Here is an 18,043-nt window from a genome sequence, read left to right as displayed (position 1 = left end):
AAGGTTGGTATCGATTTTGGGAGTTAAGGTCCCAACAGTTTAGGAATTAGGGGCCAAAAAGGGACCCAAATAAGCATTTTTCTTGGTTTTTGCACCATAACGTTAGTAAAAGTAAATAGAAATCTATGAAATTTAAACACAAGGTTTATGACCATAAAAGGAAGGTTGGTATTGATTTTGGGAGTTTTGGTCCCAACAGTTTAGGAAAAAGGGGCCCAAAGGGTCCAAAATTAAACTTTGTTTGATTTCATCAAAATTGAATAATTGGGGTTCTTTGATATGCCGAATCTAACTGTGTATGTAGATTCTTAACTTTTAGTCATGTTTTCAAATTGGTCTACATTAAGGTCCAAAGGGTCCAAAATTAAACTTAGTTTGATTTTGACAAAAAATGAATCGGTTGGGTTCTTTGATATGTTGGATCTAAAAATGTACTTAGATTCTTGATTATTGGCCCAGTTTTCAAGTTGGTCCAAATCTGGGTCCAAAATTAAACTTTATTTGATTTCATCAAAAATTGAATAAATAGGGTTCATTGATATGCCAAATCTAACTGTGTATGTAGATTCTTCATTTTTGGTCCCGTTTTCAAATTGGCCTACATTAAGGTCCAAAGGGTCCATAATTAAACTAAGTTTGATTTTAACAAAAATTAAATTCTTGGGCCTCTTTGATATACTGAATCTAAACATGTACTTAGATTTTTGATTATGGGCCCAGTTTTCAAGTTGGTCCAAATCAGGATCTAAAATTATTATATTAAGTATTGTGCAATAGCAAGTCTTTTCAATTGCACAGTATTGTGCAATGGCAAGAAATATCTAATTTCACAATATTGTGAAATAGCAAATTTTTTATTTAATTAGAGTTATCTTTCTTTGTCCAGAATAGTAAGCAAGAAATATCTTATTGCAAGATTTTTTTTAAATTGGAGTTATCTTTCTTTGTCCAGAATCAACTTAAATCTTTGTTATTTACAATATACAATGTATATTCACTTTTTACTACCAACTGATAAATTTAAATGATCTTTACCATTCAGTGATAACAAGCAGTTTTTTTACATCTTAATATTTTATGATGTATTTAAATGAGTAGTTATTGTTGCAAACTCCATTAGAATATTTTAATTGAGATTAGTTTTGGAATAAGGGAAAGGGGGATGTGATTAAAAAATTGGGTTCAATTTTTCTCATTTGAAATTTCATAAATAAAAAGAAAATTTCTTCAAACATTTTTTTGAGAGGATTAATATTCAACAGCATAGTGAATTGCTCTAAGAGAAAACAAAAATTTTAAGTTCATTAGAACACATTCATTCTGTGTCAGAAACCTATGCTGTGTCAACTATTTAATCACAATCCAAATTTAGAGCTGAATCCAGCTTGAATGTTGTGTCCATACTTGCCCCAACCGTTCAGGGTTCAACCTCTGCGGTCGTATAAAGCTACGCCCTGCGGAGCATCTGGTTTTAAATAATATGTGCATGCTTGACATGTTTTTAGCTCACCTGGCCCAAAGGGCCAAGTGAGCTTTTCTCATCACTTGGCGTCCGTCGTCGTCGTCGTCCGTCGTCGTCGTCCTGCGTTAACTTTTACAAAAATCTTCTCCTCTGAAACTACTAGGCCAAATTTAACCAAACTTGGCCACAATCATCATTGGGGTATCTAGTTTAAAAATTGTGTCCGGTGACCCCGCCAACTAACCAAGATGGCCGCCATGGCTATAAATAGAACATAGGGGTAAAATGCAGTTTTTGGCTTATAACTCAAAAACCAAAGCATTTAGGGCAAATCTGACATGGGGTAATATTGTTAATCAGGTTAAGATCTATCTGCCCTGAAATTTTCAGATGAATCTGACATTCCGTTGTTAGGTTGCTGCCCCTGAATTGGTAATTTTAAGGAAATTTTGTTGTTTTTTGTTATTATCTTGAATATTATTTCAGATAGAGATAAACTGTAAAAAGCAACGATGTTCAGCAAAGTAAGATCTACAAATAAGTCAACATGACCAAAATGATCAGTTGACCACTTTAGGAGTTATTGCCCTTTATAGTCAATTTTTAACCATTTTTCGTAAATCTTAGTAATCTTTTAGAAAAATCTTCTCCTCTGAAACTGCTTGGCCAAATTATTTGAAACTTGGCCACAATCATCATTGGGGTATCTAGTTTAAAAATTGTGTCCGGTGACCCCGCCAACTAACCAAGATGACCGCCATGGCTATAAATAGAACATAGGGGTAAAATGCAGTTTTTGGCTTATATCTCAAAAACCAAAGCATTTAGAGCAAATCTGACATTGGGTAAAATTGTTAATCAGGTGAAGATCTATCTGCCCTGAAATTTTCAGATGAATTGGACAACCTGTTTTTGGGTTGCGGCCCCTGAATTGGTAATTTTAAGGAAATTTTGCTGTTTTTGGTTATTATATTGAATATTATTATAGATATAGGTAAACTGTAACAGCAAAAATGTTCAGCAAGGTCAGATTTACAAATAAGTCAACATGACCAAAATGGTCAGTTGACCTCTTTAGGAGTTATTGCCCTTTAAAGTCAATTTTTAACCATTTTTCGTAAATTTTATATATCTTTTACTAAAATCTTCTCCTCTGAAACTGCTGTGCCAAATTGATCCAAACTAGGCCACAATCATCTTTGGGGTTTCTTGTTTAAAAAATGTGTCCGGTGACCTGGCCATCAAACCAAGATGGCATCCACGGCTAAAAATAGAACATAGGGGTAAAATGCAGTTTTTGGCTTATAACTCAAAAACCAAATAATTTAGAGAAAATCTGACATGAAGTAAAATTGTTAATCAGGTCAAGATCTATCTGCCCTGAAATTTTCAGATGAATTGGACAACCTGTTTTTGGGTTGCGGCCCCTGAATTGGTAATTTTAAGGAAATTTTGCTGTTTTTGGTTATTATATTGAATATTATTATAGATATAGGTAAACTGTAAACAGCAAAAATGTTCAGCAAAGTAAGATCTACAAATAAGTCAACATGAACGAAATGGTCAATTGACCCCTGTAGGAGTTATTGACCTTTGTAGTCAATTTTCAATCTGCTTCCTTTGTTTAATATTCACATAGACCAAGGTGAGCGACACAGGCTCTTTAGAGCCTCTAGTTTTCTTAAACAACTACAATAACACACCGATAGTCATAATTTCTGTAATATTTAAAAAGTTTTGTTACACATTTTGTTACACCTTTGTCTACAGTAACCCGGATTGGTTGACCATTGTGAAGTTGAGTTTTTGGGGTAGCAACCAATTGTTGTTGGGAATTTTTTTTATGCATCATTTATTGATCTTGCAATTGTAATTTAGTTTGGGTCGTATTTCTTGAGTGTCATATTTTGGTTATGTTTGTGTTCGATCATACAGTATGATAAGTTGGTAGTTGCCCGCGAATGGATTTTTTTTTTCATTTCTTGTTACTCTTTGCGTCTTATTTGTTGATTGCAGTGGGTTTTTGTTTTGTTTCATGTGGAGATATGGTGTGATTTTGTTTTTCTTTTCATGTGTTTGCATCTAAAATTGGGATTGCACTGAGTTATTTCATAATTAGGGCCCCGCCGAAAAGGCGGGTCGCCCTATAGTGATCAGTCTGTCCGTCCGTCCGTAACACTGGTGAAGATCGTGTCCGCTCCATATCTAGAGAACCATAATGATTTCATACTTTATACTTTACATGTATATTAACCACCACCAGAGGGTGTGTCATGATGTATGTACAACTTCCTAGGTCAAAGGTCAAGGTCAAAAACTTTGGTTTCAGTTGACAACCCTGTGTTCTTTGGTGAAGATCGTGTCCGCTCCATATCTAGATAACCGTTATGATTTTATACTTAATACTTAACATGATTATTAACCAACACCCAAGGGTGTGTCATGATGTATGTACAACTTCCTAGGTCAAAGGTCAAGGTCAAAACCTTTGGTTTCAGTTGACAACCCCGTGTCCTGTGGTGAAGATCGTGTCCGCTCCATATCTAGATAACCGTTATGATTTCAAAGTTTATACTTGTCATCCATTTTAACCACCACCAGAGGGCGTGTCATGATGTATGTACAACTTCCTAGGTCAAAGGTCAACGTCAAAAAAACTTTGGTTTCAGTTGACAACCCTGTGTTCTGTTGTGAAGATTGTGTCCGCTCTATATCTTGAGAACCATTATGATTTCAAATATTATACTTGACATCCATTTTAACCAACACCAGAGGGTGTGTCATGATGTATGTACCACTTCCTAGGTCAAAGGTCTGTCTGTTTGTTGGTCTGTCCATCGCTAACAAATTTGATCCACACTATTTTGAGAGGACAGCTGTTATTATTTCATACTTTATACCTGACAAACATTTTCAACTTAACATATATATTAAATGTGTCATAATGTATGCATCCTAGGTCAAAGGTCAGTCCGTTGGTCTGTCCATCCGTTCGTTGTTCTTAACAAATTGTGTCCGCTTTACCTCTCGAGAACCGTTAATATTTCATACTTTATACTTGGTGGGATAATATATTGAAGGCATAATTCTAAAAATATGTGACAAATATCAATTGGGCAGCATCTTTAAACATTGTTCAAACATCAATCCATATATCCAGAAGTCACCTTAGAGTAGTCAACAATGAGTTCACATCATGCAGTCATATCACTATTATACTATGAAAGTAAGTTGAGAATATTTATCAGTTTTAACTTAAAATCTTAGATTAAAATCACATGTGAGACTATGTAATAACTTCCAAATAATGCTTCATATCAGATTATCCATACAACTTATTTACCCCACATTATTGACAGCGGGGCCCAAAGAGATGGCTCCCATCTCAATGAAATCTAGTTTCTTTTGTGCTATATTTTCAATACATTTTTAGCTCACCTGGCCCGAAGGGCCAAGTGAGCTTTTCCCATCACTTTGCGTCCGTCGTCTGTCGTCGTCCGTCGTCGTTAACTTTTACAAAAATCTTCTCCTCTGAAACTACTGGACCAAATTTAACCAGACTTGGCCACAATCATCATTTGGGTATCTAGTTTAAAAATTGTGTCCAGTGACCGGCCCAATCAACCAAGATGGCTGCCACAGCTAAAAATAGAACATAGGGGTAAAATGCAGTTTTTGGCTTATAACTCAATATAGAAATGGTCAGTTGACCCGTTTAGGAGTTATTGCCCTTTATAGTCAATTTTTAACCATTTTTCGTAAATCTTAGTAATGTTTTACAAAAATCTTCTCCTCTGAAACTACTGGGCCAAGTTAATTATAGGTAGAGATAATAGTAAGCAGCTAGAATGTTCAGTAAATTAAGATGTACAAACACATCACCATCACCAAAACACAATTTTGTCATGAATCAATCTGCGTCCTTTGTTTAATATTCACATAGACCAAGGTGAGCGACACAGGCTCTTTAGAGCCTCTAGTTAGTCTATCTTATAGCATCTTAAAATCGTCAGACGACATAATGTGATACTTTTTTTGTTCGCCAATATTATTCATACGATTCATACGATTTGAATTTACTATTTATATCTTTTCTTTTCTTAATAGTTTACCTTCAGTCGAAAATTTGCAAGACATTAAGAGTCTTTACTTATTTAAAAGTTTTACATTAGACTCAATTTTATTAAAGTTTATCACATACAGACTCGATCGTATTATTATAGTATTTTACTTGTATAACCGTCCCACTGTTAGTTCTTCACAACTCAGAAACAGATTCAAGGTTATCAAAGTTCCCTTATATTAATTTTTACCGTATACGGTAGCTCAATCTATTTTTCTCATACATGCTCACTATTACAAGTCAAGTACTATAGTAGTACACCGTTGTCTTCATATTTCATGTACTACACATGCGTATATATATAACTCGAGTGTGAAACATTCAACAATACCCTAACCAAAGCAAGCCTGGAAACAATCCATCAACAAGGAAGTAAGTTAATCATACTTCAAAGGGGGTATGGTTTTCTTGTCTGAGCGCGAACATTTATTGTCCGTCTCCATCAAATAAATATTTGTTTTCTTTTAAAACTTAACACTTTAATGTTTTAGAAGATCAAAAATCATAATATTCTTTTTGGTTTGAAATTTTGCCTGACAAAAATATTTTTTCGAAAGAATTTTGGATCAGCTAGACGATATTTTTTTTGAATGAATCTTTAATTACCCCTCACTCTTTTTCGCAATTTGAATGTTAAATTTTCGTTCCTGTATGTAAATAACCAGCACAAAGACTTGCATTACTTTTTATACGACCGCAAAATTTGAAAAAAATTTCGTCGTATATTGCTATCATGTTGGCGTCGTCGTCGGCGTCCGAATACTTTTAGTTTTCGCACTCTAACTTAAGTAAAAGTGAATAGAAATCTATGAAATTTTATCACAAGGTTTATGACCACAAAAGAAAGGTTGGTATTGATTTTGGGAGTTTTGGTCCCAACATTTTAGGAATTAGGGGCCAAAAAGGGCCAAAATTAGCATTTTCTTGGTTTTCGCACTATAACTGTAGTTTTAAGTTAATAGAAATCTTTGAAATTTTGACACAAGGTTTATGACGACAAAAGAAAGGTTGGGATAGATTTTGGGAGTTTTGGTTTCAACATTTCAGGAATTAGGGGCCAACAAAGGGCCCAAATAAGCATTATTCTTGCCTGACAAAAATATTTTTTCGAAAGAATTTTGGATCAGCTAGACGATATTTTTTTTGAATGAATCTTTAATTACCCCTCACTCTTTTTCGCAATTTGAATGTTAAATTTTCGTTCCTGTATGTAAATAACCAGCACAAAGACTTTCATTACTTTTTATACGACCGCAAAATTTGAAAAAAATTTCGTCGTATATTGCTATCATGTTGGCGTCGTCGTCGGCGTCCGAATACTTTTAGTTTTCGCACTCTAACTTTAGTTTAAGTAAATATAAATCAATGAAATTTAAACACAATGTTTATGACCACAAAAGGAAGGTTGGTATTGATTTTTTGGAGTTTTGGTCCCAACAGTTTAGGAATAAGGGGCCCAAAGGGTCCAAAATTAAATTTTGTTTGATTTCATCAAAATTGAATAATTGGGGTTCTTTGATATGCCTTATCTAACTGTGTATGTAGATTCTTAACGTATGGTCCCGTTTTCAAATTGGTCTACATTAAGGTCCAAAGTGTCCAAAATTAAACTTACTTTGATTTTGACAAAAAATGAATCGGTTGGGTTCTTTGATATGCTGAATCTAAAAATGTACTTAGATTCTTGATTATTGGCCCAGTTTTCAAGTTGGTCCAAATCGGGGTCCAAAATTAAACTTTGTTTGATTTCATCAAAAATTGAATAAATGGAGTTCTTTGATATGCCAGATCTAACTGTGTATGTAGATTCTTCATTTTTGGTCTTGTTTTCAAATTGGTCTACATTAAAGTCCAAAGGGTCCAAAATTAAACTTAGTTTGATTTTAACAAAAATTGAAATCTAGGGGTTCTTTGATATGCTGAATCCAAACATGTACTTAGATTTTTGATTATGGGCCCAGTTTTCAAGTTGGTCCAAATCAGGATTTAAAATTATTATATTAAGTTTTGTGCAATAGCAAGTTTTTTCAATTGCACAGTATTGCGCAATGGCAAGAAATATCTAATTACACAATATTGTGAAATAGCAATTTTTTCTTAATTAGAGTTATCTTTCTTTGTCCACAATAATAAGCAAGAAATATCTATTTGCACAATATTGTGCAATTGCAAGAATTTTTTTTAATTGGAGTTATCTTTCTTTGTCGAGAATCAACTTAAATCTTTGTTATATACAATATACAATGTATATTCACTTTTTACTACCAACTGATAAATTAAAATAATCTTTACCATTCAGTGATAACAAGCAGTTTTTTTACATCTTAATATTTTATGATGTATTTAAATGAGTAGTTATTGTTGCAAACTCCATTAGAAATTTTAATTGAGATTAGTTTTGGAAAAAGGGAAAGGGGGATGTGATTAAAAAAATTGGGTTCAATTTTCTCATTTGAAATTTCATAAATAAAAAAGAAAATTTCTTCAAACATTTTTTTGAGAGGATTAATATTCAACAGCATAGTGAATTGCTGTAAGAGAAAACCAAAATTTTAAGTTCTTTAGAACACATTCATTCTGTGTCAGAAACCTATGCTGTGTCAACTATTTAATCACAATCCAAATTTAGAGCTGAATCCAGCTTGAATGTTGTGTCCATACTTGCCCCAACCATTCAGGGTTCAACCTCTGCGGTCGTATAAAGCTACGCCCTGCGGAGCATCTGGTTTTTATATACATTTGAAGACTTCCATCGCACTGTTCAAACCAATATTCAGTGGCGGATCCAGAATTTTACAGGGGGGGGGGGGGGGGGGGGGGGGGTCACTGACGGAGCTACGGAGAGCTCGCTCCAGATATGTTTCAGTGATTCCCTATGTTTAATCAAACAAATTTTTCCGACTAAAGCTACTCTCCCCCCCCCCCCGCTCGAATCCGCCTTTATTCTTGAAAACGTTGTTCTTATATATACTTACCTCCATGCTTTTGTCTCAAGGCTTCATCATCTGCACTCAACCCGTTGCTAAGACGGTGCTTTAAGAGCAGGGGCTTAGGTTAAAATTGTACTTACTAGACAGTCTTTGATAATCTGTTACAGTTTTGTTCAAGAGTTAGTCCTTTGTTTTTTTAATAATTAAACGGAACTGTTATGAAGTTATGGAAAATATCGAGTTTGCTTGATATAATTGATAATCAAAAACTCAAGTCACATGGTAATGGTTGGGATGCTTAAACCTTTGACATATTCTGTAAGTTGACAAATGAATTTACAAAAGACCTTTTTGGGTGTAAACATTTTCGGTTGACTGACATATTTTATGTAGAATATACAAACCGTTTCATTTAAAAAAAATGATGATTCAAAAAAATAACGAAAATTAAGCATATGCTCTTTTAACTCTTGAACAGGGCTCCAATTTAAAAAAAGTTCAGATGATCAATATAAAAAAGAAGATGTGGTATGATTGCCAATGAGACAACTATCCACAAAAGACCAAAATGACACACAAACATTAACAACTATAGGTCACTGTACGGCCTTCAACAATAAGCAAAGCATAGTCAGCTATAAAAGGCCCCGATAAGACAATGTAAAACAATTCAAACGAGAAAACTAACGGCCTTTTTTATGTAAAAAAAAATGGACGAAAAAAAAAAATGTAACAAATAAACAAACGATAACCACTGGATTACAGGCTCCTGACTTGGGATAGGCACATACATAAATAATGTGGCGGGGTTTAACATGTTAGCGGGATCACAACCTCATTTTTATGGTCAATGTCTGCTCTGTTTTTCAGATACTGGAAGCAAACGGCCACAAGTGTGGACTGATCGGAAGGTGTGCATGTCCGATTGTTGCTATCTGATATCGACCTCTCTGTTACTATAAACAGGAACACCAATCTCCGGCGCAGAGATCACATATCCGTTCCGTTCAATACTAACACAAATCTAATTAAAAACCGATCTCTCATCGCTCCCGTTTTCTGATATGTCGCATTGGAGATCTAACGAAACTCGCTTTGACGTCACATGTGAGTGACCTCGTAGGTGTGTCTTTTTCGATCAATGAAAATGAGTCTTTGACGATCTTGAAAGTTTATCGTTAAGTAAAGGGATGTAACTCATTTTATTTACAAAGAAATCGTCCGTCAAAAGTATGCATACACTTGTTTGATTGGCTTATTGATAAGTTTTCAACTCATTTGAGTATTATTTTAAATACATAACTGTTAGTTCACTCACATGTGACCTCAAAGCCGGTTTCGTTAGATCTACAACGCGGCACATCAGAAAACGGGAGCGATGAGAGATTGGTTTTTAATTAGATAGTACTAACACTACACTCACTCAATATGACATTAAGTGCAGCAAGGACTATAGGGAAAACGGTAGTATTACATTTTCCCAGCATTAGGTTGGCCTTTTGTGTACCCAAGACAGGTGAAGGAAGTCAAATTAGAAGCGCTGTGATTGGATGTAAGGGTACACTATATTTTTTTATACGACCGCAAATTTTGAAAAAAATTTCGTCGTATATTGCTATCACGTTGGCGTCGTCGTCTGCGTCGTCGTCGTCGTTGTCGTCGTTGTCGTCGTCGTCGTCGTCCGAATACTTTTAGTTTTCGCACTCTAACTTTAGTAAAAGTGAATAGAAATCTATGAAACTTTAACACAAGGTTTATGACCATAAAAGGAAGGCTGGTATTGATTTTGGGAGTTTTGGTCCCAACATTTTAGGAATTAGGGGCCAAAAAGGGCCCAAATAAGCATTTTCTTGGTTTTCGCACTATAACTTTAGTTGAAGTTAATAGAAATCTATGAAATTTTGACAAAAGGTTTATGACCACAAAAGAAAGGTTGGGATTGATTTTGGGAGTTTTGGTTTCAACAGTTTAGGAATTAGGGGCCAAAAAAGGGCCCAAATAAGCATTATTCTTGGTTTTCGCACAATAACTTTAGTTAAAGTAAATAGAAATCAATGAAATTTAAACACAATGTTTATGACCACAAAAGGAAGGTTGGTATTGATTTTGGGAGTTTCGATCCTAACAGTTTAGGAATTATGGGCCAAAAGGGGACCCAAATAAGCATTTTTCTTGGTTTTCGCACCATAGCGTTAGTATAAGTAAAAAGAAATCTATGAAATTTAAACACAAGGTTTATGACTATAAAAGGAAGGTTGGTATTGATTTTGGGAGTTTTGGTCCCAACAGTTAAGGAAAAAGGGGCCCAAAGGGTCCAAAATTTAACTTTGTTTGATTTCATCAAAATTGAATAATTGGGGTTCTTTAATATGCCGAATCTAACTGTGTATGTAGATTCTTAATTTTTGGTCCCGTTTTCAAATTGGTCTACATTAAGGTCCAAAGGGTCCAAAATTAAACTTAGTTTGATTTTAACAAAAATTGAAACCTTGGGGTTCTTTGATATGCTGAATCTAAAAATGTACTTAGATTTTTGATTATTGGCCCAGTTTTCAAGTTGGTCCAAATCGGGGTCCAAAATTAAACATTGTTTGATTTCATCAAAAATTGAATAATTGGGGTTCTTTGATATGCCAAATCTAACTGTGTATGTAGATTCTTAATTTTTGGTCCAGTTTTAAAATTGGTCTAAATTAAAGTGCAAAGGGTCCAAAATTAAACTAAGTTTGATTTTAACAAAAATTAAATTCTTGGGCCTCTTTGATATGCTGAATCTAAACATATACTTAGATTTTTGATTATGGGCCCAGTTTTCAAGTTGGTCCAAATCAGGATCTAAAATTATTATATTAAGTATTGTGCAATAGCAAGTCTTTTCAATTGCACAGTATTGTGCAATGGCAAGAAATATCTAATTTCACAATATTGTGAAATAGCAATTTTTTTTTTAATTAAGAGTTATCTTTCTTTGTCCAGTATAGTAAGCAAGAAATATCTGCAAGAATTTTTTTTAATTGGAGTTATCTTTCTTTGTCCAGAATCAACTTAAATCTTTGTTATATACAATATACAATGTATATTCACTTTTTACTACCAACTGATAAATTTAAATAATCTTTACCATTCAGTGATAACAAGCAGTTTTTTTTACATCTTAATATTTTATGAAGTATTTAAATGAGTAGTAATTGTTGCAAACTCCATTAGAATATTTTAATTGAAATTAGTTTTGGAATAAGGGAAAGGGGGATGTGATTAAAAAATTGGGTTCAATTTTTCTCATTTGAAATTTCATAAATAAAAAGAAAATTTCTTCAAACATTTTTTTGAGAGGATTAATATTCAATAGCATAGTGAATTGCTCTAAGAGAAAACAAAAATTTTAAGTTCATTTGAATACATTCATTCTGTGTCAGAAACCTATGCTGTGTCAACTATTTAATCACAATCCAAATTTAGAGCGGAATCCAGCTTGAATGTTGTGTCCATACTTGCCCCAACCGTTCAGGGTTCAACCTCTGCGGTCGTATAAAGCTACGCCCTGCGGAGCAACTGGTTTAATTTATCTATGAATAACTACAGTGTGTAAATTTACAATAATAAATTTTAAAACCTACTAGAACACACCCGTGATATCGCGGGTCCGTGACTGAATTAATGTATATAACTAAGTGTATGCCTTATTTTAGTATTGGTATTGTCATCTGATAAAGTCATGCTGATAATAAAAGACGCACAGTTTTCTCTGCTTTCAAAATCTTTCTGTTTGAACCCGTCGACCTGGAACCTATCAATTATTGGTAATATTAATAATTTGGAAAACAAAAGGGCCTGGAATGGATTATTTTTTACTCAACAGTATACAGCAAAATTCTAAATACACCGTTTGGTGGTGCGCCTGTCACCCGTGATATCGCGGGTCCGTGACTGAATTAAAGTAATAACTATGCGCAAGACTTATTTTTGTATTAGTATTGTCATCTGATAAAGTCATGCCGATTATAAGATAGTTATCATAGTTTTCTCTGCTTTCAAATCTTTCTGTTTGAACCCGTCTTACTGGTAATATTAATCATTTGGAAAACAAAAGGTCCTGGGATGGAGTATTTAACAGCAGTGTCCTATATTTGTTATAAATAAAGTTGAATTCTTTGATTCGCTGTTTTACATCATGCCCGCTAACAAATTGAAAACTGTACCTATACGCCTTAATTTTAGTATTCGTATTGTTATCTTATAAAGTCTTACTGACTAAAATACTAAAACAGGTAACAATTTGACAATTTAGTAGTAGTGTCAATCCTGTGATTATGACCCGTGTATATAGCATATCCTGAATACACCGTTTGGTGGTGCACCTGTCAAATGCGGAACGTACAGATAAGGTAATAGGTAACAGATGAATATATACTATAGGTATCGGTATCGGACTCGACCCGGAACTTCTTAATTATTGACAATATTAATTACGTGGAAAACAAAAGGGCCTGGAGTGGTGTAATTTTTAATCTACACCTTTGTACTATATTAGTTATATATAAAGTTGAATTCTTTGATTCGTCGTTTTTACGTGATGACGGCTAACAAATTTGACCTCGTAATTTTAGTATTATAGATTGAAATATTTTCTAGAGAATTATTCGAAAAGGCTTCCAAAATTTCATAAATTTGGTGCAAAATGACGGTGGGCATGGATAACATAAACAAGCTCCGTAGAAAATTGGTCATGATACTATTTGGCTTCAATTTTTAGAATACAGTAATAAAGTACTAACACCACACATAACTGTTTTATCGAGGTTTTTATTATAAGAACTGGTAAATTTAGAAAATGTTAACTATTGTCGCCTATGGCAGAATAAATAGTACCGTTTTCCCTATACAATTCCTTGAGTGCAGTATTGCAAAGCATGTATGGAACGGATATGCACTGTGCGCCGGAGATTGCAGGAACATATATAAACAAAAGACCACTGTATTGTGAATGTTATTAATGTAGGGTGCACCGGCAAGTTTCATCCGACTTTGACCATAACATGAGTAGGGAGTTTCAATGTGTTATCTGTTTACAATACCATTAAATGTTGGGTCATATATATTTGATCTATTGAATGATTACTGCCTGAGAAGACAAATCTAACATTGACTTCAGTTTGATATTTCATTGGTCAAAGTTGATAACTTCATGGTTGTGTGTTTCTCGAATACTATTAGAAAAAAGGTCAACTGTATTTGGTTTACGGGACGATTGCAGGTTTCATCTGACCTTGACCTCACTTTATTTTGCTTTGGAAACCGGTCCATAAACGTTATAAGTTCAATATTTTTTTCATCTTCGATGTTTTAAGTACAAACCATAAACATGTACACATGTGAACGTATGTCTCTGATTAAGCTAACTATATGTGTGTAGGGTTTATATTGCAATTGAGTCGATAAAAAGTAAAGAAGGGGAGACATTTCAGCTTGTGCCTTCTTGCTAGTACAGCTCAAAGGAAAAGGAAATATCCTGGAACGCTAACCTTAAATGGATTGTAGACATCAACACTTTTCAAAAGTTATACTACTGCTTTGACACTATAAGGCAAAACCAGAATGTAAATCACTAATAGCATGTACGTGTACCTTTCATGACTATCACTAGAGTATTTCTGCTTCGATTTTTATGCCATTAAGTTTTACCCCCCGTACATACGTCCCAAAATTGGTTTCTGTTCGCTAGTTTTAGAATGCCTCAACTAAACGTTATGAATTTTATACACAATGCTTTTTACCACAAACCATAGATCAAATTTGAATATTGGTGCCTTCACTTTAACCGTTCTAGAGTTATGGCCCTTTACAAATGAAAAACCTGCTGATTTTTTGGTTTCGTCAACCGAATTTTATAAAACTTTACACAATACTTATTACCGCAATATACATATGACAAGTGAATTTTGTTGGCGTCACTCGTTCAAGAGTTATGCCCCTTTGCAAATGAAAAAAATGCTGATTTTTTCTTTTCCGTCTTGCAACTTTAGTTTGACTCAACAAAAAACTACGAAACTTACACACGATGGTTATTACAACAAAGTACAGAACAACTTTGAATGTTGGTGGCGTCGCTTTTACCGTTTAGAGTTCGCCCCTTTACAAATGGAAAAGATGGTGAATTGTTGTTTCTGTTCTTAAACTGAAGCTTGCATCAAACAGATTTTATGAAACTTGTACACAATACTTATTACCTCAAAACTCAGATCAATTACACAAGCTCTGATTCCTTTCACGGATTTGGCTATACTTTTTGGAACTTTTAGATTATAGCTCTTCATCTTTTATATAAGCTTTGGATATTACATATTTTGGCCACGAGCATCACTAAAGAGACCTGTATTGTCGAAATACGCATCTGGTGCAGAAAAATTGGTACCGTTAATGTTATTGGATACGGTCACTGCTTCTGTTCGTCAGTTATGTCCCTTTTATTAATTTATATCATCTGCGTCCCATGGACACACTCCCCATTTATTTCACGACTGCGACGGAAGAAGAGCCATCGATTTTTATACGACCGCAAAAATTGAAAATATTTTGGTCGTATATTGGTATCACGTTGGCTTCGTCGTCGTCGTCGTCCGAAGACATTTAGTTTTCGCACTATAACTTTAGTATAAGTAAATAGAAATCTTTGACATTTTTACACAAGGTTAATGACTACAAAAGGAAGGTTGGTATTGATTTTGGGAGATTTGGTTCCAGCAGTTTAGGAATAAGCGTCCAAAAAGGGTCCAAATAATATAAAAAAGAATATGTGGTATGATTGCCAATGAGACAACTATCCACAAAAGACCAAAATGACACAAATATTAACAACTATAGGTCACCGTACGGCCTTCAACAATAAGCAAATCCCATACCGCATAGTCAGCTATAAAAGGCCCCGATAAGACAATGTAAAACAATTCAAACGAGAAAACTAACGGCCTTATTTATGTAAAAAAAAATGAACGAAAAACAAATATGTAACACATAAACAAACAACCACTGAATTACAGGCTCCTGAAGCATTTTCTTGGTTTTCGCACTTTAACTTTAGTTCACTTCAATATTTCCACTTACCTGCCTCCTTAACTAATTGCAATTTCCCTCTACTTCCCCATACGTTCTAGTTTTTTAATATAAATACCTCCAGTTATCTCCCTTACGTAACTTCAGTTTCTGTCGGCAGCAGCCATTAAAGCACATGCGTTGCTTCCCCTGTAAGTATATTTGGATTTTAAGAAGTTGTATCGTAAGATGGAGAAACAGGAAGATAAGTTTAAGAAGTGTGTTAAGTGTCCGGACAGGATGAATACTTTGGATGAGCACGATGAATGTTATATTTACGTATTTGTAACGAGTCATTCCCATGCAAAAATTTTAAAAATTGGTCTAAGGAGCATCGGAGTGTGATCATGAACATGATTGAAAAAAGTGTTCAGAAGACAATTAAATTGAATAAACTGTCTCAACCCGTCTGTGTAGATGGGTTGACTGGAGACGGCAGTCGGAGCTTCAAATGACGACACTGTCACTGAAAACACACCTTACAACAGCACTTGTATGGTCGATATTTCGGCCATTTTACAAGAACAGGTACACTTACAACTACAAAACTTCTTTTGTGGATAGTTGTCTCATTGGCAATCATACCACATCTTCTTTTTTATATTATTCAAAAAGAAATTGATTGATATCAATGCTAATGATCTTGAAGTTCAACCTCCTGGAAAGCCTAGTTCTGTAACATTTTGACAAGTTCAAAAGCTATGACGATCAGATGTCTTTAATGACAAATGTTGATCAAGATCAAGTTTCTTATCTTGATCCAGAAGAAAAGATTGATGGGTCTGCATCGCCACGATCTAGTCAAATGTTTACATGCAACCCAGTGGAGGTGCCAGAAGGGGCATCTGGGGCTTCTGATCCAATTGAGTGGATTTCTTTTATTAATAAAATGGCAACGGTTCTAAATATAGAACCCGAATCTTCAGAGACTCAGCAGGAACGTCCTTCTTTTGTTTCGGCAAGACTAAATCCTGACAAGAATGATAAAAAATCAGCAATTAAATTACCTTTGGAAGGAACAATTATTGATATGGTAAAATCTGTAGAAAAGGAAGCTATTTCTGGTCATTTGAAAAACAGAGCTGTTCGTGGCAGGGATGATAAGGCTTTCATGGTTGAGAAAGATGATTTTAATGCTTTCTGTAGTCCTCCTAAGTTAGATGACAACATTGAGGAAGGCTCCCTATTGGTCATAAAGGCAATTCTTTTAAATCTGGTGTTAATCTTCCACCTTTTCACAGAGAATTAGATAATGATTTTCGTCGTATGGACAATTCTGTCAGAGCACTTTTTAGGGCAGTTTCTTATGGTACTATGATTTCTGCCTTTTTGGATGAGGCAACTTGTGAAGATGATAGAATTGAAGGACGTAAAGCATTAATTAATTGCTTTAGAAGTAAGGCTGATTTATCAGGCAGAATCATGCCAAATTCAGTATTAAGTAGAAGAAAACTTTTTCTGAAAAATGTTAACTTCATTAGTAAGTCGACAGAAAAGAAGTTGTTTAAGTTGCCCGTTTTTGGTAGTCAACTTTTTAATGGTAAAATACTTTGACACACTGCATACATTAGCAGAAAATTTACGGGATGCTAGAGAAACCCAGAATGTTTATAATAAAGCTGGTAGTTATAGTAAGAACTTTAACAAGTCTAGAGATGATCGCACTCAGGTAAATGACTTCGCAGGGGTGTTAAGGTCGTTTCAAGAAAATTTCCATTTTTATACACAAAAAAAATCATATTGTACTCAAAGTGAGTTTTCTCTGCCTAAAAGCCAAAATACACTTCATATGAGTAATCGGGGGGAAAAGGGTCTATTCTTATTTATATAACAAACTTTTATTTTTAGAAAAATATAAATACACTAGTGTCACGTGACTTTAAACTGAAAGTAAAGACATTTCCCAAAAAAGTCAAAAGTGCAGGTGCAAGATGAAATCGGATCGCCCTGATTTTGGGCTCGTTGTAATCAGGATAACTTGTTTTACTGGAAAAGTGCTGCCACTTAATTTTCATTTTTTTGGTTCAAATCCGGAATCGCATCTCGTGTGCTTGTAAAGTTCTCGTTCTGCAAGTAAAAGTTCATTATATAAATTTTAATAGATTAGCCTACTAGGTCTCTTCTAGTGTTTGTGTATTGTGAATCATTAACATTTTAATGAAAAAAGCTGCATTAATAAAGAAATTGGGTGTGTCATTGGTTATGTTTAAATTATAAATATACTTAACTCCTACCTGCATCACATCAATAGATGGAGATTTTATTTGTTGAATATCTCCTGCTTATCAAGTGTGACTGGTATCAATTGTAAATCATGATTTGTCACTTTTAGATTCATTCTGGTGATTCTTTTGCATCTATTTGCCAGTTTTTTTTGTATGGCTTGCTTTTTTTTATTATGTCGGACTCCATAGTTATTTCCTGCGTCTTATTACACAG

The sequence above is a fragment of the Mytilus trossulus genome, chromosome 12 (genome assembly GCF_036588685.1).
Source record: "Mytilus trossulus isolate FHL-02 chromosome 12, PNRI_Mtr1.1.1.hap1, whole genome shotgun sequence".
NCBI lineage: Eukaryota > Metazoa > Mollusca > Bivalvia > Mytilida > Mytilidae > Mytilus > Mytilus trossulus.
The sequence above is the reverse complement of the archived record's forward strand: the minus strand, read 5'-3'. Positions refer to the sequence as shown.